At 35.4% G+C, this 26,010-nt stretch overlaps 1 protein-coding gene across 1 annotated transcript in view; it reads right to left on the minus strand.

Moving 5' to 3' along the window:
• LOC118197180 (uncharacterized) overlaps positions 1-26,010 on the minus strand; it is a 219,857-nt gene that overhangs the window by 162,413 nt on the left and 31,434 nt on the right. The window contains exon 2 of the mRNA XM_085807493.1: positions 24,458-24,516. The gene's annotated coding sequence lies outside the window, so the exon portion shown is untranslated. The remainder of the gene's footprint in view (positions 1-24,457; positions 24,517-26,010) is intronic.

A 26,010-nucleotide genomic window follows, 5' to 3' on the forward strand; every position in this document is an offset into this window, starting at 1 on the left:
TAGGTATAATTTTAAATTTGAGTTTTCTCAACGAATGATGTAAAAATGAATCACTTTCCGTTAATATTCCTTTTCTGAAATGGCCCTAGTGGCCGAGGCATGAAGTCGCTGAACACTGGTAATTTGAACCAGCGAACGAACTTGCTGCTAGAGAGTTTTGTGGTTTTCCTAATATACTACTATAATGTGGGCACGGACAGTTTCTGAAAAAGTCCTCCACAAAAGCTTCCCTATCCTTAGGGAAACAGCCCTAATGTGCTTTGCAATAATCCAATAAATCCAAATCCCCTACTGAAATATTATGTAGCTTCCTCCTGACCTGTTCCGGCATATCTAACGAATCAGTATCCAAAAGAGGCTGCACATAAAAATGTTAATGACACTTTTATGAAAACTAATGAACTGAAATAAAAGAAGACTTAATTTTTACTAAAAGAATATCAGATTAACTAAGGTAAAAGAAAATAATTTTAGTGTCTGATAATTACTAAAAGAATTTTAATATAGATAACCTCATGCAATTACTCATGTTCATCTTTCTAATTTTTTAGACTATATTTTTCATGAAAAATTACCAATACAACTTTATATAAAAGAGATTAATTAAATAATTAATTAAATAATGATTTTTAAGTACATAAATTTAAAATTCTGTTAACTGCGTAGCATTAATTACATACTCGTACGTAGTTACGTAGTATTAATACACACGTACTCGTAGGCAGCGCCAATGTGCCAATGTTCTACTCATTTTCAACTTTTGAATGCTAAGTATCCTTTTTGCATTTTTAGTAAAAAAGAAAAATTTTTAAGTAATCCAAAATTATGAAATATAGAGGAAATAATTTTTCTCATCCTTACTTGCACTTACAAATTATGTGAATTGCATTATGTGAATATGCATTTGCAACTTGTAAAACCTGAAAAAGACATGCCTGTGATGGTATCATCGTGCGGTGCTTTATTTTATACCACGGCATTTTTTTACGACGATGTTTTAGAACTGCCGTGTTTTTTCCTTGCTTTCTTTTTTCGCACAATGTTTGGCACGATTACGTTTTCGCGCTTCGCTGTTTTATCCGCGATGTTTTTTCGTGATGTTTTCGCCTTGTTGAACTATTGTCCAATGTTTCGGGCTCCTGGGTCATAGTCTATCGCAATATAGCAGCATAATCTTTTTCCGAATATTGTAGGCACATCGTAGAGATGGCATAGGACAGAGTTTAAATTGAGCCGGAGCCCACCGGAGCCCAGCTCCGGTACTTCTTAGTTTTCGGGATAAATCATAATTCTAGCCGGAGCGCACCGGAGCCCTAAATCGGAAGGCTCCGGCGCTTCTTTTATGTAACTGAACAATAACTTCATGAGAAATTTTATCTCGAAAATTTTATTTTTTGCAATAAAATTATTTTACAAATCGCTTATTAAATTTTAATTTATCTCTTTGAATTTTATTTGATTTTAATTATTTAATTATTTTAATTTTTAATTATTTAACTATTTTAACAATAATAATTAATTAATTTTATTTAATTAAATAATACTCAGTAATTAAATAATAACAGACTAATATTATTTATAAAAATTAATTAAATAATATTTAATTTCGCAATAATTAGCTATTTGATTAAAAAAATTTAATGAATTTAATAGTCATTTTATTTATTTCTTTACTTTTGTTCCTCTTTGCTGACGGTCTTCCAAAGGGCTCCGGCACTTCTAATTTTAGAAATTAAGCCCTGGCATAAGATGAAGAAGAAAGTAGATAGCAACTGAATGGTGACGTCGGAAGAATGGCAATTGTGGGGTCTAGAGTATGTAGCATGGCATATCTATGTGAAATATTCTAGAGCAATTATACTGAAGTCCATGGCAGCAGATGGGAAGAAATTTGCAGTGCGAGACGAGTAAGATTTGATATAACTTTCGAAGCGTAGCAGTACATCCGGCAGAGATGAGAGTACGAAGCTGAATGAAGGAGCAAAGTCGGCAGCCAGGTAGATGTCAGGAGTAGTAGCGTCTCCGTTCTGCGAGGCTTACGCTTCACGGATGCGCAATACATATTTTTTCAACACGGCAACCTTCGTCGATTGGCGACGAATGTAGACTTCAGGCACGCATTGTCAATTGCTGCGAATTGTATGTGTGTGTTCTTTTTTCCATATACAAAAAAATAAATGTTTAGAAGTATTCAGAATCCAAAAGTATCCATAAGTATTCAGCACTGTTTGCATTAAGAATTACTGATTTGTTATTCAGATAAACCCAGAAATGCGGAATTTATTTACTCGGGACTTACTCGGAAACAGACGTTGTTTTTTCTTCAAAATAGATGTTGTTCTTTGTTGACGTGTTGAAGTTAATATTGTAGATACAGTGTTGATGTTAATACTGATGAATTAATACTGTAGGTTTCTGTAACGGTTAATAATCAATTTACTAAACCTTATTTCCTAATGTAGTTTTGTTTGATATTCCATCCTATATTTACTGTTATAAAATTTGTTATAAAATTTATTTGAATTCATATTTTCCACAAAGGCATCTCTCATCAAAATAATTGTTGAGTGCTTTGCCATAATCAATTAATTTAAACTCATTTTACAATTTTTTTCGAATGCAGTTTTTATATCTATCTATTATTTTCTTATATATCATATATCTATATCTTATATATATATATTATATTATGTACATCTTTCTATAATATATGTGTATACTTTCTTGTTACCGATTACATTATCTTACCTATTAGTAATCCAAAAGACATACACTTTATTCGTAATCGATCCTCTAATGACGAGGCTTACCATATTGTTTATGCTCAAACCGGAAGAATTTCGAGAAAATACTCGCACAGAAAATAAAACCTGAAAAAGCAACTACTAAGAAAAAAGGAAAATAAAAAAAGATTGAAAAGGTTAACTAAAGAAGTTATTAACAAAAAACAACGAGTTAAAATAAATTTTTCGCAACTCAATATATTATTTATTAGTATTTATTATTGATGTCTAGTGTTTACACTAGTGTTTTTACCACTAATGTGAACTTTGCTTGAAAATTCTTTGCTATTTTTAACAGTATCGAAAAATAGCTCAGTATAATAAAGATATCAATCAAAAAGGTTGTAAATCCTTGTAGGGCTATATTGATATTAGTAGTTCTATTATTTTCTAATATAAAACTTATTTTTTCAGGTGCGTCATTTTTACCATGTTCTGCGCGTTCAAGTGCACGAAGCAGGTTTTGTTTTGAAAAAAATTTCCCACAATCATCACATGTAAATTTACGAGCAGTTCTTAATGTGGGAGCTGATTCCTGTAATTTCGAAGGATGGCACTTGATAATATGTGCTTGCAGATTTCGTCGGAATGAACAGGACTTCGAACATTCCAAACATAAAAATATTTCTTCCATAATAATCACACTAAATATAAGACTCAAGTAAACTAGTAAGTCAGGGTTAACTTCGCAGTGTAACAATATTTAGCGGAACAACATGTCTTTAATCGCCAATGGTATGATACATCGCCAATAGTGTATAGCAGATGCTAGTCTATTACGCTAGCGAAGCATATCACTGCGCATGTGTGAAGCGTAAGCCCCGCAGAACGGAGACCTTACTTGTCAGGAGTAAGCAGGAATCTGATTGGTGTGGAGGAGGAGTTTACTGGGTAAGTGGGCCAATAGGGGGGAGAAGCAAGGCTCTTTTCAGTTCCATAAAATTTTAGGAGGGCGATCGAATGATTGGGGGTGGGGGTGGGGGAAAGTTAATTAGCCTGCTTAGAGTTAATTAAAACAATTTTTGACTTTAATAGTGAGTATCATCTTAAGGTAAATATTAAGACAATTATTTTGGTATATCATAGTGCCTAGTAGGCTGAATATTAGGATAGTTTATTTTTTATTTAAATAGTATTTATGAGTAAAAACTTTGCATTTAGAAATTAATTTTAAGCATCGAAGAGAGAAGTCTTTTAAAGTATTAACCTGAGAATGGCTTTGGGCCTCTTCCTGTTTATTGCAGAATTCGTATCATAGTCCAGAATTGGAATAGAGTATTGCTAGGCTTTGCCAAATTTGAGTAGAATTTTTTGGCAAGTGTGATCCTAATTTCTGAAATTTGTGGAATTTTGCACTCTTTGTGTATTGTCTCTGTGCGTGCATACCAAGGGCAGTAAGTAATCGGCCTTAAAGTGGTGTTTTGAAGTGTATGTATTTATTCTACGGAGAGAGCTTTTGCATACGTAGCCCCAGACTGGTCGCAGGATAGCCTTATTAAATAAGTAATTTATGGTCTATTGCTAAAACGCTGTTTCGAGAAATTAGGGGGTTGAGTCCAGTTTTACTATTTCGAAACTTAGAAATTATATGTTTGATGTGGTGGTTCCATGTTAAGTGGTGATCTAACATTATACCTAGGTATTCTACTTCCTTGGCCCAGGAAATGGGAGTATCTTAGAAAGTCAGGTTCTCTTGAATAATTAGTTTCCTCGTAAACATGACTACTTTGGTCTTGTCAACATATTTTTATCTTCCATTTAAGTAGCCAGAACTCTAGCGAGTGGATGTGAGTTTGTAATTGTTGAATGGCTGAGCTAATAGATGCATTTTGTGACAGAACCGCCGTATCATCAGCATACATAGCAATTGTTGTGTTCTGTGTGTGTTGTTCGTTCGTTTTGGACGAGTATCGCCGCGATATCACGCCGAAGCGTGACGTTTCCGACTCGATAAATTTATTGCAAAACAGCACATAACGTTCCTTGTTCCACTTGTATGCCGCGATTATCGTGCGAAAAAACACGACGTGTTCCGGCTCTCTGATGTAATGTCAATGCGACACATGGCGATGGAAGCTTCCCTTAGTAGATGGAAGCAGTGCGTTTAGCCGAAATTTATCTTCTCGATATCGAGTTCTTTGCATCATTTTTCTGGCGTCGTTTCTTTTTTTAATCAGATCTTTGAGCTGCTTGTTTCGCTTTAATTTATCCTCTCGAAATGGCATGATAGGCTGAGCAGAGGTCGTTCGTGAAATTTTCTACTAAAACGTCTAACTCATCAGTCGTGTGTATGGTTGTGTTTGTGTGGTGAGTGTGGTTTAGAGCTTTGGCATAATTAGACCAATTTGTAATAACGGCTCTTTTGTCTGATATGCTATGGCGACTGATCTCCAGTTCAATGACTACCGAATTATGATCCGAAGATAGTTCATCTAAGGATGTTATGCTAGATGGGTTATGAATATTTTTCAAAATGAGAAAATCCAGCTAAAATGCTAATTGCTTATGCTTATATTAGCCCAGTTAGGCTTTAATAAGCTATATTGATCTAATCCTCTAAGGACAATCAGAGTGTCAACTATCAGCTAGTTCCCAGCTGGGAAATCGGAGCAAGTAAGGAAAAGAGGGCCCATCGGCCATAGTAAGAAAAAGTCCGATCATCAAAGTAACTTAACTCTCACCCCTGAGACAAGAGTAATAATCACGTGTATGGAGCTATGAAGATGCAAAAGAAATGAAAATACATGAAATGTGCATAGGATACAGTGTTAAACATGTAATAAACAAATGAAAGTGAAGTAATGTACACATGAAAATGTGTTATTTACATATTTAAAAAAGAGTGGGCTAAGTGACAAAATTGTGATCCCTCATTTTGTGAGCCTTAAAAGGCCTGAAATTGTAGTCCTCAGGAATGCAAACATATTTCAGTACAGCATTAAAGTTTCCTTTACTGTAATTGAAACCTTTGTCAAAGAACTTCCTGTTAAGTTTTTGCAGATAGTTCTCAATATATTCAACTTCTAAATCATCGTGCAGGAGTTTGTTACGGATGTAAAAATGCGCTCCTGTAATGGTGCGTAAGATTGTGTTTCGAGTCACCTGCAATTTGTTGATATCTGAGCTCGTAGTAGTCGCCCAGACAGGGGACGCATAACACATAATTGGTCGTAAAATAGAAATATAAATCTGCGTTTTCCTTCTCAGATCTAACTGCGAACTGCGCCCTAGCAGTACTTGTAATGTTGAGCAACTCCTCTGGTCTTGTTTGCAATGTAATTGACATGAGTACTCCAAGTGAGTCTTTGATTCAGGTAAACACCATTGTTTACCATTGGGACACGTTGGTCGAATAGGTGAAGTGGCTGAACTGAGACCAGTATTTTCTTCCTTCTAACAAGAAGTAGCTGTGATTTAGTTGCATTGATGGAAGTCTTTCACTTGGAGCACCACTCCTCAATGTCCATAATAATATCCTGCATAACAGAAATTGCCCTGTTAAGCTGAATAGATCTGACCGCTACAGCGGTGTCATCCGCGTAGCAGGCCAGCAATGTATTTCTGTTGAGTTTATCCCGCGAAAAATCAGCCGCATAGAAAAGATAGAGTACTGGGCCAAGACAAGACCCTTGGGGGACGCCTGCAGCGATAGTTTTGTATCCAGAATGACTCTGCTTGCAGCTAACTGTAAAGTAACGATTTGCAATATAAGATCGGATAAATAAGATCAGTTCTCTAGGCAAATTCATTATTATCAATTTATATATTAAGCCCTCATGCCAGACGCGATCAAATGCTTTGGCCATGTCCAGCATGAGCACTGCAGTACAACTCTTATGATGCAGAGCAGAGCCGATAAATTCCACAAGCCTAATCAGTTGTTTAGATGTGCTAAGTTCGGTCCTAAATCCGTACTGATTTTCCGGAAGTAACTGTAAATAAGGCTGGAATTTCCTTAAAATTATTCGTTCAAAGATCTTGCCTGTATTAGAGAGCAAGCTTATGGGCCTGTGATTCTCCGCCTTAGTGATGTCCTTTGCAGGCTTCGGTAGTAGGAAAACTTTTGCGTACTTCCAGCAGTCCGGGAAGTAGCATAACTTAACGCAAATATTAAAAACGCTGGTGAGTCTCGTGATCCCACCGCGCGGGAGGTTCCTGATCATTAAGTTCGTAACTCCGTCAATACCCGGGGCTTTCTTGTGGTTCAATTTGGAGATAATATCCGTAACTTCTCTTAGATTAGTTAAACGATCGGCATTTAGAACCGTGGGAGCACCTAGTCATTCTTCTACTTTCATTCTGACTTGGGTCTCAAAATGAACATTACAAGGTGTCCGATTGGGAGAAAACTGCTTTTCAAGATGTGAAGCGAAAATCTGACATTTGTCAGTATCTGAATAAGCAGTCATGCCGTTGGCAATAATTGGCCTATCACACTGATGCGTCCTCTTTAACATTTTTGTAAACTGCCAGCGGGCGTCACTGTCTAAATTTAACTCCTCCGTTTTATCATTCCAAGACTCACATTTTAATTTTTCCATTTCAAGCTTAATATGCTTACTGGTTCTGTTTAACTCCGTTTTAATAATTGGGTCCCAAGTGATATTATACCTCCTTCGCAGCCTGTTTCTTTCGGCTATGAAAGCTTTCGCCTTGGAATCTTAGCGATTTTACTAGACCTTTGGGTAATCTTGGTGGCCTCATAGTGAGAGTCATTAAGACATGTAGTAAACTTATCAATCTCCTTGTCAATATCAGAAGGGCTTTTCATAACACCTAATTTAGGGAACCTCACTTTCACAACATTGTGGTACATTCTCCAGTCGGTATGAGTCTTAACATTAGTACAACTAATACTGGTGACCCCTAGTGTAGCAATAACAGGAGTATGATCAGAGCTTAAGTTGTCTCGAACCTTCAGCCCCATATTAATTCCTGTATTACACAAAATGATATCCAAAATATCAGGCGTGTATCTGATGTTGCTGGGCCACAGCGTCGGCACGTCAGACGCAAAAATACCAACTGAATGGTTACTGATATACACTCTCAGTATTTTACCATTGTGGTTGGTGCTGCGGTAGCCCCAATCTTTATGCTTACTATTGAGATCGCCACCAACAATCATTATTGAGGAATCCGGAATAATATTTGGTAACATTTCCTGAGTTAGCCTATTAGTTGGGGGGTTGTATATAGCCGCAAATAAGGTATCTCCAGTCTTAGGCAAGTTAATAGAGGCAACCACAATTTCATAGCCCTTGTCTCTTTCAGTCGAAATTAAACATGATGAATATTTACAATGAACGTGCTCCACCTCCTCTGTGATGTAACCTTTCACATCGGTAAGTTCTATAATTTTTTATGCTAACTCTATCTCCTGGGGTGATGTGCGTCTCGGAGATCAGGCAAATATCAATGTCGTTCTCATATATAAAGTCCTCCAACTCAACTTTCTTTCCTCTCATGTTGTTAGCGTTCCACACTAACATCTTGATTGGTCTAAAATTACTGTCTTCCCTATCCATGATTGGGTTCATTATTGTCCGCGTTGAAACTACTAGCATTTGCGCTAGGAGCTAAATTTACTTGTAGAATGTCGGAGGCCTTAATAGCCTCAACAAGGTTTTTAAGCCCTTCAAAATACTTCTAGCTTCATCTAGAGTATTCGTGGTTTGCCCGCTAACAGCGTCGGCATAAGATTTATCGATAAATACTCTATCACTGAATTTCTTCAAAGGCGGATTTTGAGTATTTATTTTGGGAAAATTCGGGCAACCCCTGTAATTGCTTGTATGATCTAATTGGCAAGTTTACACTTAGATTTCTCTTCTCTTGGCTTGGAGCAGTCTTTTAAATAATGATCGCCAGCACATTTCATGCATTTCGGGTCATGCATACATCCTGCCTGGGCATCATGAAATGCCTGACACCGAAAGCATTGTACCGGCCCTTTCCTTCCTTTGTAAGCTTCTACTTTAACATTCAGCAAACACAATTTAGTTATATTATGTATCCCTCTCGCTTTTTCATTCCTGTTCAAAATAACCAGAAATAGGGGCAGATTAAATTTTTCTCCATTTCTGCGTCTTACTAATTGCGAGATTCGTTCAACTGGGAAACCTCTATCTACCAGTTCATCAGCTATCTCTGAGGTTGGCGTGTCGATCGGTAAGCTGCGTATAACAACTTTAACCTTCTCGTTTTCGGGTAAAATAAATGAGTGATACTTCACTCCTTTGGCATTAAGTAATGCTGTTAATCCTGTATAATAATCGGGGAAACCCGAGTTTCTATACTGTCAACTTTTAGCTCATAGTGGTCTTGAGCTTTCATTATACCTGATTTTAGCTTAATTCCTGCATCTTTAAACATTTCCTTATATTTTGACCAGGAGTATTTACCATCTTGTATAATAATCGGGGGAGCTTTATTGCTCACTTTATTTGGATATATGAATTTATCCGCATCCTGCTTATTATTTTCGGCAGAATTGGTGCCAGCTTCATAATCATGAACATGCTTTCCGTCTGAGACGTACTCGCAGCGAGAATTCTGAGGCGCAAACGAGAATACATCCTTAGTAATTATAGCGAATTTCTTCTTTTTGGCTTTTGCAGCGGTTCCTTGTATATTTGATTTAAATCCAGCGTGGAGGCGGAGGTAGAGCCATAGCATATTGGGGTGGATGGAACTGCAATAAAGAGATTGGCTGAAGTTGCAAAATTAAGTACATGTCCTCCACTAGTATTAGTTGAACTGCAGTTCCATGAGCGATGTCTAGCGTTAAAGCCTCCACCTACAATGACTCTATTGGTGAGTTGAAATATCGTTTTTAAGTCTGAAACGATACTATTCATATATGGTATGTTATGAACATAGATGGAGACTAAAGTGATGGGTGGTTCAGTGGGTGGAATGATGGTAATAGCTACTGCCTCTGTGACTAAAAGCTGTGGTAGTGTGAGTCAATAGTGAGTGATTAAACATTTTATTAGAAGAATAACACCTCCAGCGGTTCTGCCGGTAGTAGGCCTATCATACCTATGTAGATCATAATTTGCAGTATGAAATTTGACGTTTGGGCCAAGGATGTGTTCTTGTAGGAATAAAACATCGGAACTATACTCATTTATAAACTCCATGAGTTCTTGTAACTTTTGGGAGATGCCACCTGCGTTCCAGATAATGATGTTCATCGTGTGGGTGTAATTATTCATGTTGGGTGTTGTTGAGCTCTTCAAAAATTAGTAATATTATGCACATTTTTCCATTAAGGTTTCTGCGTTTTTGAGTTGGGTTAAATTTTTATTAATTAGTGATGTTAATTTTGAAAGGTTTCTAATTCTTTAATGGTTTTGAAAAGTTCCATAAATCCGGTATAACTAATATTGTTTGAGTTTTCGGTGTTTTCAAATAATGGAGTAGCTTGTGGGTTTAGAGTTTGAGTAAGTGTATTATGATTGGGTTACTGGGATTGTGTGGCTGCATTCTGATTGGCTGTGACTGCTGGAAGTACAGTTTTCTGTAAAGTTTGATTTTTGTTGGAAAGAATTTCTGAGTATTATTTTCTGGAGCTTTGTGAAATGTTATTTCTAGGTTTGGGGAACTTCTCGCAACCCCTGTAGGACCGCGGGATGGGATTTTTGTCAGTTTACACAAGTGGGATTTTCTATGTAACTTTTTTGTAGACATGTAGCTGTAGTGTGTTCCTCGGAGCATTTAACACAACGGGGAGCGAGGGAACAGTTTTCTGAAGAGTGATGCCATTTCTGGCAGTTGTGGCATTGTGGAATGAGATTCTTGTTGACGTATCTTTCAACTTGTACAATGAAAAGTGACATGTGTGTTATGCTGAATATTTCTTCTACGTTGTGTGAGGGTAAAATTTGGATCTGGAAGAGATGCATGAATTGTCGTGTTCTATTATGGGTCATTTGTGTACTGTAAAGCCCTCTTCTATTAAAATGTCTCTGACTTCCTCAATTTCCATGTCAAAGGGAAATCCTCGAATTACGGCTTTGATTGGGCGTTGGTGTCTAGCATTAATAATGTAATGTTCTACTTGATTATCTTTGAGGTATTGAGTGAGTGTTCGGTGGTCGTCTGGTGTGTTAGGTAACATTTTAGGGAATTCGCCACTGATTTTGCCGAAAAATTTGGTTTTGGTTTTGTCTGCTAACAGTTTGAAGTATGGGTTGAATCTGAAATTAACAGGGGGCTTGACCGTAATCGGTGGAACTGATTTTGGTTGTGGTGGTGCAGTGAAGGGTCTGTCTAAATTTTGACTTGACGTGGAGGGTTGGTTTGTGGTGGTGGCCGCAGTCTGGGTGTTGGTAAGAGCATTATTTGTCGAGTCCAGTGGACTAAATTTATTTTTAGTATCAATTACAGTGGGTGGGTCTCGGAAGCTATTGTTTTTTAAATCTGTTTAGCATATATAGTAGACTTGACAAAGCCATCCTCGTGTTTAGAATTATCATCCGAGTTGTCAGAAATTTCATGTTGCTTTCGTTTAGCGTTAAGGTTTAAATTAGCATTAAAATTGTTGGCAAGGCTATCTAAAGGGTCCCTAGCACACTGTGAGGCATAAAAGGCACACTTACCCTTCAGGTGTTCCATTTGCTTTATTATTTCTTGAATATTTTTCGCCAGATTCTTTCTGTTGATATTCTTTTATGTTGGTCCGGGTCCGAGTCGGCTCGCAGTGCATCCATTTATAGTTTAACTTGTCGGTTCTCCTCGATTTTCGCTTCTAACAGGCGGATTTTGAATTTAGCTTCTATAGCGGCTTTTTCGCAGTCAAAGTCCGATGTATCCGTTTTTCCGTTCTCCGTTGTAGAAATATCCATATTCGTAGCAGTATCAGCAGTATTATTAGGCTCACTCCAGTCATTAGTTGGAAGTTTATCAGGCGGAATAGCTGTGCCCGAAGGCAAAGGATCATGATCATTCTCCATCTAGGAGAGAGACAAAGAGAGAGAAAGAAAAAAAAAAAAAAAAGGAGCAACCTTCACCCACTAAGGCTGAAGGCAGATTCCTAATGTTTTCGCCTGTAGGCGACTCTCGATCGCCTATCTCCTTGACGCGATAATTCGAGCGGTAAAGATACTTATTTAGGTTTGGTCTGGACATTGTCGCTTCATGTGTGTATTCAACGATACATGCACATAAAACAACTGCCAATCTTTAGTCTTAAATATTTTTTAGATTTATTATCACATATGCGTTTTCGACGTTAGTTCGAACTCGACAGTCGTGACAACAGAAATATTATTTTCAAAGTTACGGAGCCCAATAAGCATGGAATATGACGATGGAATCAACTCGAATGAAGATGAGTTATATGGATATTTGATGAAGAACGAAATTACGTCTATGCATAGACTACTTGACGATAGAAAGGAAGACTGCAATGATGAAGACAGCGATGAACAAAGGGGTGTAATTAGGCGAAAAATCGGAGCCCAATAAGCATGGAATATGATGATGGAATCAACTCAGATGGAGTTCTAGGCATCTTTGATGAAGAACGAAATTACTTCTTTGCATAGATTACTTGATGATAGAAAAGAGGAATGCAATGACGAAGACAACGATGAAATAAGAGGTGTAATAAGGCGAAAAATCAGGGTAACAGGTAGTGGATGTAAACGCGACAGTGATTCCGCAGAAGAGATAGAAAATTAAGATATGATAACATACACAGAATCCGAAGAAATATCGCAGAGAATACCGTCTGTATTCGACGAAAGAGTCGCAAGACTGCGGATATGTTCAAACATAAAAGACAAAAAAAAAAAAAAGATTTCTGCGAAACCATTTTTAATTAGCTGTAAGAAATTCACCAGATATGCGAAAAGCGTCTCGAGTTGCTGGTTCGCTCTCGAGTGAAAAAGGCCACGGGTGCAAAGGGTTAATTTGCTTCAATTTTATTAATATAATATACACAAATCTAAATTAATTTTATCTACACATGTATCTCCCTGATATTTAGGTAACAGTGAACAATACTCGTTCAGTTGCACTAACATATTGTGTTGATTATTTAAAAATTGTTAAGGGATTCAAGAAAATATCACTTCTGGTTAGGTTCCGATTTTACTCAAAACTTAATTCTTTATATGAATGCAGAAAGCTTAAATATTGATAACAGAAATTTTTGAAAGTTTGATATAAGAGTTATAGCGGAAGAAAAAATCGTCGCACACACATATAGACAAATACACAGAGAGACAGATTATTACAAAAACAATAAAAACGTGCTCTAGGGACCCTAATTCGTGCTCAGAGCGGGCGCTACGGTGTTCGGAACCCGCCTGCAAATTAAAAAAAGCGTCCTTCAATATCATCTTTATTTTCATTTTCTATCAATAATAAAACAGGATTTAGAAAAGGAAGAAAACCAACAGAACCATATTTTAAAATATTAAATTGAAATTTAATTAAAAATATGCAATTTAAAAATTAATCAAACATTTATGCCTCAAAACTTAAGTAATTAATAAATTAACTTTTTTTTTACAAATGAATTTTTACTTTTCTACATTTTAGCTGCATGAAAGTAAAATTTCTTTCTTTTATATCTAATTCGACACATAAATAATTTTCAACTGCTATTAATGTAAGTTTCAGAAATCTTTCTTTTGACATACTCGTACGTAAATAAGTCTTAATTAATACTAGTTCAGAAAATGATCTTTCACCGCTTGCAGCACCAGCAGGTAAAGTCAATAATATTCTTAATGAAATAAGCAAGTTAGAAAAGATAAACCGCTAGATGTAATTAACTTCAGAATACCAAAACGATTTTGAGATTTATATTTATTTTAGAAAACATCTTTAAAAGCATACATCTTTAGATTTTCTTTTTTAATCCGAACTGTTTACACTTTTTCCGTAGATCTTCTTTATCATTAAGTGACTACACAATTTATTCATTCCTGATTAATTTTATAGGAAAGTGCAATTATCATAATGCAGTTTTAGTAGTTAAAAACAGTAATCTAAGGATGTCCATACAACATCTGAAAACATGAAATACATAATTCTGAATTTATCTTCAAGATTTACAGTGATTCATCTTGATGTTCATATTGAAACTGACGTATCTTTTGCTTTCGTTGGATTTTAATGGCAAATTTAAATTCAGGGCGATTTTAAGTATATTCCTGTGATAAAATATTGTTACAAAATGTACAGACACGGTAAGATGGCCTCCTCGCAAAGCAGGTTTAGGGTTGCCATAAAATGGCAAAGGAAGGCAGGGTTGCCACATTTGGCGACAAAATTGGCGCTATACCACGGACGGATGGGGAATCTTCTGGAACAAATTCTTACCGGTTTAGCCCAGAATGTTCTCGAACATAAGCCGACAGGTGCAAGGAGAGCTTACAGAAGAAACTACAGCCATAAAAGACGATGTGGAAATGAGAGAAGTGGCATCTGAAGAATCGAACGATGAAGAAATGAATGAAGTAGCTAATGAACTGCCTGAGAAAGATCAAGAAATGATGGATGAAACATCTAACGGGATTAAAGGAAAACAACGAAAACACGAAGAAATAAAAGACGGGCAAGAAGCTTTTGATTCACAAGTACCTGAAGTGGAAGAAAGTGAAAATGCGACTGTTAAGTTCTTCGAAACTAGTGAAGTTATGAAACCGCAGTTAGCAAGTGTTGAACCATCTGAAAGTTCATGTGATGCTGAGATTGAAGAAGCTGGTGTACAGCTGAATCAGTGTGCTCCAGTATTGCAAGAAAATTCACCCACTTTGCAAACTATGTGTGCGTCTCATAGTGCAGGTTTTGCAGACATGGACTTGATTTTGATTTTAGACTAGGATACTTGCGTTTGTAAAGTATCGGGTTCCGTTCATGACTCTGATGCAGAATTTGGAACTGGTTCTCAGGAAACGGAGGAAAATGTGCATGTACCAGCTGCTGAAAATGCAGAGGTGAACTGTACACACGATACGAACAAACTTCAGAGTGGTGAAAAAATTGTTTCAGATCTTTCTGTGGATGAAAAGTCTCAAAGGACTGAATCTTCATACCGTGACCTGAAAAACAGAAATGCATCTGAGGACTGCAGTGGAAAAGTATTTGACCCGGGTATAAATAATGAAAAGACTGGGACTGAAATTCATTCAGAAATTTTAATTTGTATAATTTAAAATTGTGATGTGTTTAATTTGCGTATATAACTTGTATATAGTGTAAATATTTGTTTCCTTAGTTATGTTATTTGTTTGTTCTATTGCCTTTTGTTTGTATCAAATTATGCTTCTGACCAAGGATTGTACTGCCCGGGACGTGCAGTCCTTGAGAGGGGGCAGTGTTACGAAATGTACAGGCGCGGTAAGATGGCTTCCTCGCAAAGCAGGTTTAGGGTTGCCATAAAATGGCAAAGGAAGGCAGGGTTGCCACATTTGGCGACAAAATTGGCGCTATACCACGGACGGATGGGGAATCTTCTGGAACGAATTCTTACCGGTTTAGCCCAGAATGTTCTCGAACATAAGCCGACAGGTGCAAGGAGAGCTTACAGAAGAAACTACAGCCATAAAAGACGATGTGGAAATGAGAGAAGTGGCATCTGAAGAATCGAACGATGAAGAAATGAAGGAAGTAGCTAATGAACTGCCTGAGAAAGATCAAGAAATGATGGATGAAACATCTAACGGGATTAAAGGAAAACAACGAAAACACGAAGAAATAAAAGACGGGCAAGAAGCTTTTGATTCACAAGTACCTGAAGTGGAAGAAAGTGAAAATGCGACTGTTAAGTTCTTCGAAACTAGTGAAGTTATGAAACCGCAGTTAGCAAGTGTTGAACCATCTGAAAGTTCATGTGATGCTGAGATTGAAGAAGCTGGTGTACAGCTGAATCAGTGTGCTCCAGTATTGCAAGAAAATTCACCCACTTTGCAAACTATGTGTGCGTCTCATAGTGCAGGTTTTGCAGACATGGACTTGATTTTGATTTTAGACTAGGATACTTGCGTTTGTAAAGTATCGGGTTCCGTTCATGACTCTGATGCAGAATTTGGAACTGGTTCTCAGGAAACGGAGGAAAATGTGCATGTACCAGCTGCTGAAAATGCAGAGGTGAACTGTACACACGATACGAACAAACTTCAGAGTGGTGAAAAAATTGTTTCAGATCTTTCTGTGGATGAAAAGTCTCAAAGGACTGAATCTTCATACCGTGACCTGAAAAACAGAAATGCATCTGAGGACTGCAGTGGAAAAGTATTTGACCCGGGTATAAATAATGAAAAGACTGGGACTGAAATTCATTCAGAAATTTTAATTTGTATAATTTAAAATTGTGATGTGTTTAATTTGCGTATATAACTTGTATATAGTGTAAATATTTGTTTCCTTAGTTATGTTATTTGTTTGTTCTATTGCCTTTTGTTTGTATCAAATTATGCTTCTGACCAAGGATTGTACTGCCCGGGACGTGCAGTCCTTGAGAGGGGGCAGTGTTACGAAATGTACAGGCGCGGTAAGATGGCTTCCTCGCAAAGCAGGTTTAGGGTTGCCATAAAATGGCAAAGGAAGGCAGGGTTGCCACATTTGGCGACAAAATTTGCGCTATACCACGGACGGATGGGGAACCTTCTGGAACGAATTCTTACCGGTTTAGCCCAGAATGTTCTCGAACACAAGCCGAAAGCTATATAAACCCTGCTGTTCCGCAGTCAGAGAGTAAGTGCCTCGCTGAGAGAGCGAGTGTGTGTGCCTCGTCTAGCGAGCTGATGGTCAGTCATTGAGCGAGTGTCTCGAAGTCTAGCGCCGAGTTGGTCGTCGAGTGCATCGAGAGAGTTTTTTAGTGCATTGTCGAGTTTTGTCTTAGACTGTGCTGAGTCGAGAGTTGTACTCTTGTGTATCGTCGAGTGCATCGCGTGGAGAGTCTCGAGAGTACGTGGAGTTCCGAGAACGACCCAGCAGAGTTGGAAGCTGTACTCGGGTGCTTTGCAGTGAAGCTGTCTCCACCGTTATTGCCTGACAGTGTAAAGGCTGTGTCGCTGAACGTGTCAGCGTGTTTATAACAGTTCGAGGACTGTAAAAGTGATTTTGAAGCTATCTGATTAATATTGGTAAATAAAGTGTGTTTCGATACTTCATCAAGTAGTATTGTCATTATTCACTCCAAATCCATATGAACCCCGTACGAACGCGAAGAAAGAAAATAGCGTAACAATATGATGTGTATCCTAATAGAAATGTTTTTGCTTCCCTTCAATGGATTCTAAAGCAAGTTTAATATTCATAGATTTATCTTGAAGCTATTTGTTGGTAGGATTTATTTTGTTAAGAATACTGTGGCAAATTATTATAGAATAAATAAATTACATAATCTTTGATTTTAAAGCACAAATTTTCTATTTCATGGTTTAATTTCTCGCAGCTGATATCTTCGAATTTCTGCTTCGAATTCTGATACCTGCTGCTACATATTGGATATTAATATTGGATTCAAAGAATTTCTCAACTCTTTAATAAAGAAGAGAAGAATGACTATTTGGTTAAAATATGAATGATAAGTTATTTCGTACTTGAAACAGCAGACATAAATAAAATGACAGTTTTGCAAAATTAGGGAAGGGGATGAAACCCAGTACACTTAGATATAAGTAAAATTAGTGAATTTTTTAATGAATTTGGAGAACAGCAGTGTATTTAACGGTGGTGTTAATTTTATAGGTCAGAAGCTGAACAATCTATGAGGGTAGAGAATGAGTCCTCTTACGAATCTCGCACCCATCAATGCAAGTACTTTTGTTTATTGTTAGCATTTAGATCACAGTAAATTTCACACGAGTACGTTTTCAGTTTTAGATTAGGATTGGAATGGAATTTTTTATTGATTGATTTCTAATTGAAGTTAACATCAATAGCATTAACAGTATTCCCACGTATACGGTTTTACACCACGACAGATTTTCCGAATAGTCCGCCAACTGCTGGTTTGATAGAGTGATTGTCCGGTTTCTCAAAGATTTCGGTCAGAAATTCAATCACATAGCCTTATGTTAAAATTGACTATTAGGTTTTAGATTACTGTATATAATATTAAGAAATATTTTCATAACTAATTTGAATCTTTATCACTCAGTGTATTCAGATAGTTACTCACCATACGTCAGAAATTACAATAAAACCCTGCTTAATCGACATCCATCTTAACAGGAATGGTGGTAGGGGAACAGAACTGACATTCATGTTCAATATTTTTTTATACACGGAAACCTTCCCTCTATATGTAAACAAAAAGTTGTCTAAATATTTTGAATTTGTTCTGTTTCCGCGATTCTTGTTTTCGCGTTTTTCAAAATTTTCCCTGTTCCCGCAAAATCGGAAAGTACAGTGTCCCTCCCAAAGCTCCTCAGGAGATGTTATAAGGTATTTCTCCCTCTTCCCTAGCGTGCCTTCGTGGTGTAACGGTAGTACGCTGGGCTGGTATTCTAGAGGTCCGTGGTTCGTTTCCCGGCGAAGGCGGTTGCTAATTTTTCATCTCTCCGGCCTCCAACAAAATCCTAATGCCTCTACGTTGTCGTTAAGAAGAGCTGAGCAGTTTCTTTGCGAATAAGTTAGTCTTCGTTAGATGAAGACGTAACTTAGTTTAGGCTCCTCTTGATATCTTACGTTTCATTCCATTTGTAAATCTGCTACAATATTAGTTGTTATTTTCACATCTTATCAGTGTGAATCATCTTATCAATATGAATGTTTTAGACATTATTGGAACTAAAAGGAAAAAAAAAAAAAGAAAAACCTTTAGCCCTTTATAAGGTTATCAGTATCGAATTCAGAATAAAAATAAGGAAAATGTAGTTTATTGGATTTGCATAAATGAAAGAATTAAAAGCTGCAAAAGCCCAATTAAGACCAAAGAAGTCGTCGCTTTAGTAGAAAGAACGCCGTTTTAGAACGAATATTTATTCTGAAAGATTTTATTATAACTCATCTTATGTAGAATTTTGGAAGAACATTATTTTTTACTTTAGGAAACAATCTTTTAGTTCATTGCCAAAATCATCGCAGAGTTTGAACATCTCTCTCTCTCTCCTTTTAAATACAGTATTATTATCTTCATTCATGCAGAAATCGTAAATATTTTTCAATTATTTCTTTTAAAATTCTTCTTTTAAATTATTTTTTTATTTATTTATTTATTTATTTATTTATTTATTTTCTTTCCTACCTTTCGGGAGAGGCCAAGGTCCACTCGGTCCCCCCCTATGTAACCCCTGTGGGAAGGGGCGTAATGAAGATTGATGATTTCGCGGAAACAGGAATGATTTTGACAACCGCGGAAAAAAGGAAGACACCAAATATTTTCAAGAAATATTTTTAAATGTCTTTGATATACAACAGCTACGACTAAATCAGAAACATCAAAGGTTCTATCATATTCAAAAATATTCTATTCGACATCTTAAGTGGATTGTATTATATAAGGAAATTTTTCAGTGGTGAATAACGGAAATGGAATACTAAATTCCCGATTATATGTATGAATGAATTGTCTCTTGCGATCTATCCGTGCGTAGTCGTACGGAAATTTTTCTAGCTTGTCATAGGAAAAAATAATGAAATACATTTGACTTTTTTTGGGGGGGGGAACTCGCAGTTACAGTGAATCTCATTGCTAAGCATGCTATGAACTGAGTTTAATGCAGAGCTATCATAAAATAAGAATGGCCTGCTGATACCGAGGTAAAAATATCGAGCCTCTGAAGTTACTTCTGGTGTTCAGGTGTTTGAATATATAAATGATGGAAACAAGAAATGCAGATGAAAATAAATAACTAAGAACGATAAAGGCTGTAGGATTTTATAAAATCAAAACAATCTAGCCGCAAAGACTCAATAGAAACCCACAGAAGAAATAAAGATGAAAGTGGAGTAAAGATAAAATAACAAGGATAACCATGGTGAGGCTCTAAAATTTGTGTATTTCTTAGACTACACGGATGAATAAACTGAGCTTGAATTTAATAAGACCATAGCATCGCACAGAGCTGTTGTATTGATTCAATAATATGATTCTAAAGAAAGGAATTTACAAAAAAAAATATTAAAAACGTACGTAAGGCCAGCGCTACGCTTTCTGCCACCCGGTTGCCATAGCAAGGGTTCTGGCCTCTGCCCTAATATACATAAATTTTAATATTTAATTTCATTCTAAAGAAATTTTACATCATATATTTGTATTAAAAGCAATTTCTATCGTTACATATTTTGCTATTTTAATTATTTTACGAATATTTGTTGATAAACACATAATTATTAATAAAAATTTATGTGATTGATTACTGTCGTAGAAGAGACTGGTGACGTCCCTTTCTGGGCGCACCAGCCTGCGGTGCAGGCCTTGCAGGTTCGCTTCCGCCGGACCTGTTCGTGCTTATTCACTGAACACTCACTATCGAATTTTGAGGTCGAAAACATTATATTCCTTACCAATGTATACAGATTGGCGGGAGGTTAAAAGAAAAAGACTCATAAAACTTACATTTTTGCTCTTAGATCTGATTGTACAAAACGGAAAAGTACAAAACTATTCTATGCAGTTATTACCCGAACAAGTGACTACCGGCTGCATTTGTCACAAAAGAAGAGAGCAGTTTCTGAAAACGTTTGAAAACAGAACTCCCAAAGCGAATTAATTACAGAGGATGAGGTCAAGAGCACATTCCCGGATTGTAGAAAAGAATATTCGATACAACAGTTGATAAGCTCCGAAACGTCACTGGAGACGCCGAAAACATGATAGCTTAAAAGTCGCCGAACCGGGATAACACAAAACAGTGTATTTCTCTTTTCTAGACCCTTGGATATGACCGGTATTTACTGATTATCTTTTCGCTTGTTAAGATACTAGTCAGCATAGAACTAATACAATTGATCTCTTTTTTGAGATTTCATTTGAAATTCAAAAGTCTAATCAAATCAAACAAAGAATGAATTTACCAGTTCTGAAATGTCTTTAATATTGTTTTGTATACAGCGAAAACTGCAGAGCTACCAACTTTGAAATCTAAAAAAGCGAGAGATTTTTGCAAGAAATCCGGTAAAAACCGGTAGATTTTCATGTTGAACGGCGATAACATTTCAGAGGAGCTCCAAAATCACTTAAATTCAATTTATGATGCATAATTCAGGTAACTGAACTATTTTTAATATAATTTCGATGTAAATATATTAGGTTTTTAATAGATATTCTAAATTTTATACTCTTTAGTTAATTTTATTTTGAAAATTTATAACACTTTTATACTGAGAAAACCCTGAACCGGGAAGAAAAACATTTGTTTATCGAAGTACTTTTAAAAAGATGAAAATTTAATTAATAATTACTATACATAATACTTATCTTGATAAACTTAGTAATGTACATATAATGAAGTAAAATAAATACAAATATTAACAATGGTTAAACATTGGTTGAATGTTGATATAAAAATCTACAAATGTCTTCAGCAGATTAAAACAATTCAGATAAAATGAAACAGAATTAAAAAAAAAAGGTCAATGAAATGTAATAAGAAAGAAATACAATTCAGATGAAATAAAATTTAACAAGAAAAATTATTCTGAAAATCACTGGGGGTGGAAAAGTAGAATATGCACAATTTAAGTTTCATTCATTCAATACATTTCATTTCTTACTTGAAAACACCTTCTATAATAATAAAAGCAAGTGTAATGTGTCTGTCTGTCTGTCTGACCGAGCTCTCCAGCCAAATCTATCGCACGCAGGGACCTGGAATTTTTTATACGGAAGCACAAAGGGGCTGGCCACCAGACCTCGAAGCCCGATTTTCGATTTTTGAATTAGAAAAATTTTAAAAAAATTATTTATAATTAATTAATCACGGTTTTTTTGACTCACTGATATTATTATTTGTTTTCAAATAACGTTCGATTGTAACAATTGATTTCTTTATTCTAGCGTTAGTTTGCTGTTTTGACGATACATTAAATCGATTAATTACAATTCATTTCTTTTTTGTAGCTTGTGGGGGGGGGGAAGAGAGAGAGACAGTCTACATGTCCTACACTACTATTCCTGCGCTATTCACTTATCTGCATTTTCTAAATGCACGGGCAACGCCGGGCGGGTACACCTAGTCTTTAATAAAGGATAAAACTTAAAAACCGGGAGATGTGATGAAAAGCCCGATAAAACCAGGAGAGTCAGCAGCTATGAAACTATTATTCGATAACGTTTCACTGATATTTCTATCTTCCAAAAATACTATATTCGATAACGTTTCACTGATATTTCTATCTTCCAAAAATACTATATTCGACAATGTTTCACTGATCTTACTTCACTATCTTATTTCTCTCCCTTTATAACCATAAATATTACCTACAGTGCAGCATATTTTAAGTAAAAAAAAAAACTCACAAAACAGTATCATGTTATTGGTAGAATTGTGACATTTAACAACTGAAGCCAAAAAGGTTTTTTAGAAATGCTGTAAGGATTATGTTAATTTTATTAACAGTTAAATTTTAATTTAAAGTTCCTTTCCTGTCAAATTCTTAACTTCAACTTACTACTGCCGGCCAGAACGTAGTTTTGGAATTTGCTGAATATTTAATGAGAAGGAGCGGTATTTAAACTACGAAGTTACCGAGACGGGGAGAGAAACAGAGTTTCTGAACTACGCGCGTCTGCCTTTTTGGCCGCTCTCTCTCTCAAAGCTGTTATACGCTCGGTCGTACTCAGGCCCTTGCTAAGCTTCGTAGTAAAATAGGTTAAGGGGCCAACTCTCATTGTACCTTGATAGCTTTGGCTATACTTAGTTAGTTAATCTTAGTTTTAGTTTAATTCTTAGTCTTTTAAGTTCAAGTCCAAAGTGCGGACTTTATTTGTTCACTTCCAGGCGGAGTTTTGTGAAATCTTATAGAAATAATAAAGGGTTATTTACCCTTCTCTCTTGTTGTTTCCTGTCTTCGAACTCTAGCGATTATTCGCTTATCAGTTCCTAGGTTCCTCACTTCCAACATTAACTTAGAATTTCAAGTGAGGGACCTTACAATGCATAAAAAGAGCACATATCTTGCATCCGAAAATTTTATCCCTCATTTGTTTACATGAGTAACTACGTTTATTTTATGCAAATAGTTTTAGTTTGGGTTTTGAGAGTTATCTCCTTCGGAAGGAATCATTTTTAATTGACTTATTTAGGTATTTTCAAGCATCGTTTCTGTGTATGTTTTAAAAACTATACGAAAAGGAACTTGGGTCAGATTTCAAGAGCGATAATGGTAATGATTGATAAATGCCAATATATATTATAAGAAGGAGAATTTATAAATTATTCAGAAAAAGATTAGAAGAAACAAAATACTAAATGAATATTAATTCAATTAAATATATTTCGAGTTCATACGTTATTCAATATTTCACGTGAATTTAAATTATTATTAAAAACTTAAGTGTATCGTGTATGTTACAAAAATACTGACAAAATATAGAACGTAAAAATGTAAAACTATTAAAAATTGAAAATGCAGGCACAGAAGATTAAAGACATTAATAATAATCATAGTTTAAAAAGGAACCATTCCAGACAATATCATATAATAGTTTAATTGAGGGTTAATATAAAACAAACCAATCCTAAAAAAATTGCTATAACACACCAGATATTAAAAAGATTCTATTAGATTTGATTAGCATATACATAACACCACACGGAGAAAATATACTACACGTCGTTCATGGGGCTGCAGTACTGGCGCAACTCGGAAAATAAAGTTTTGGAATAAACGTGTTTAAGATTCTCTTGATTTTGAAATGCAGGGATCACACGCTTAACTGGTGGGTTAAAGAGTACATTACTAAAAGACTTCATAAGTTTTCTGTTAATAATAAAATGTTGCAAAGCTAACATTTAATAATAAATTTTATCAAACTGTGTTATTTTCCTTTTTTTTACATTACTTTGAACTATAATGTAAGTTCATGACTCATAATACAGAACAAAAAATACAGACAAAGAATTAAAGATTAATAATTATATTACCACATTGTGACATGTATTATAAAATGGCATTCCAAATGTTTTAAGTGTTACACCGTTAAATCAAAATACAAAAGAAATTTTAAAATTTCCTAAGAATATTATATTTATGCAAGTTTCAAAAAAGATTTTTTTTTTTTTTTTTGATTCAAGTTTTAAATTGCTGCTGTCGGGTTTACGTCTTCTGCGCTATGCGAATTTACGCCGGTGGAAAAAAAATGGTGGCAACTACGTCGTGAGCGTATTCACGTGAACGCGCCGCGCTTTGCTGTGATTGGTTCCATACCTCTGTTATTTACATACGTACGCTTATACCAGTTTTTTTTTTTGGAAGGGGAGGGGGAGGTGGCTCTTCAGAGTATAAAACACAGCAAGCTGAATATAATACTGCATGAGACTTCGATCAGTAGCTAAGCATTTCAGAAAATTCATTTAATCAGAAAAAAAAAAAAAAAAAAAAATTTCATCACATAAAAATAAATTGGGTAATTTTAAACTGCAATGCAGGATTGTTTAATTTAGTCCGTTTTAAGAGCAGAAATATTATAAAGTATACTCAAAATATATGTAACCATAAGAACAAGTAAATATCATTATAAATTTGGAAATATGTCTTACCTTTCTTTTCCCTCATTTTTTAATGCTTCTGGATCTTCGGGTGCACAGAAATAGAAATCCTAGAATACAGAATTTTCATCAGAAATAAAAATATATTAAAATTAAATTTTTGTATTTATCCATCCATGAAAACAAATCTCATTTCATTTGTTTCCACGTATGGATAAATATTATATATATAAAATGTTACGAATTTTGCATCCATGCAAATAATTTTAGCGAAATTATACTTAAAATTGTGGTATATCTTGTTAATGTAACATAAAATGCTTGTTAATGTAACATATCTTGTTAATGTAACATAAAATAAGATTATGGAAGCAAGTCCATTTGAGGTAAATGGCGAGATAAAATGGCTTTGCCAGCTAATTTTTGTCGCAAAAATTTGGCAAGAAATAGCCAAAACTCCCAAAATTGGCGACCATAATTAAAAGATAGGAACATACATAAATTAAAAGATAGGAACAGTATCGTGGTATACTGTATAAGGTAAGCTTTCAAACGGCATTTAACTCATTAGTTAGTAACAATTATAAAAGTTAATTAATGAAAACCTACACGACAAACTAAGTCAGAAGCAGCAGAAGTGCATCCAAAAATCATATATATGCCAAAGACATTCACTTCTCCATCTCAGAAAGCTCTAATATATATGTATACGTACGTATGCGTATATATTTACACTGAAACCGAAATAATTTCAGCTAAATTTGCAATTACATCATACTAAATGGAGGGGGGGAACGGCCACCTTTTATTCCTGAACTGTCATTTTTAATCGCTGTAACTTTTTTTTTTTTTTTTTTCGTTTTTTAATCGAAAGTATAAAACGTTTTCCCATTTCGAATGAAATGCCTGCGGCTACATCTTAAATTTAATTTATGCTTTTATGAAATAATGTCTTTTGCTAATTACAGTTTAACAGTTACTGCGGAAAAATTAGATTTTTTTCCTTTCAAATATGCGAAAAAGAAAAATCTCTGCATAATGATCTCTGAATTGACTTTTAGAAGCGAACTGCAGAATTCTACAACGTTAATCGTTTTTGTGCGATATATGCTAACTTGCCTTTGTATTTTCAGAATATCTTCCGCAGATTTTGCAAGACATGCATCGCTGACATTTAATATTCGTAATGTCTGCACACTTCTTAATAATGTCAATACCTTGCTACTGAGATAATTTCATGAAATGTAAAAGCTTTCTCATAAATTTGTCTCCAGACCTGTAGTTCTCAACCTTTTCTATAAATGGTCACTTCTGATTCATAAGTTATCTTATTTTACTACTCAGTTCTTTTATAAGCAAAACTTTTCTTAAATTTTAAAAATTTAAAACTCATTTTTTGCTACTCAAATTTTGCTACTTAGTCATTTTGTGCAAGTAATATTTATCCATTCTAAGTTTAAATTATTCTTGATTTAAAAAAAAGGATTTAGATATCACTGACCTAATAATTCGACCCGAGCTGGAATCCCACCGTATCGATTGAATGATGCTTTATTGATATCTCCAACGCAGAGGCCTACTGGTGGCCGAGAGCCAAGTAATTA

This window comes from Stegodyphus dumicola, chromosome X1, assembly GCF_044657685.1.
Source record: "Stegodyphus dumicola isolate Sdum_Otavi_A_Nest chromosome X1, ASM4465768v1".
Taxonomy (NCBI): domain Eukaryota; kingdom Metazoa; phylum Arthropoda; class Arachnida; order Araneae; family Eresidae; genus Stegodyphus; species Stegodyphus dumicola.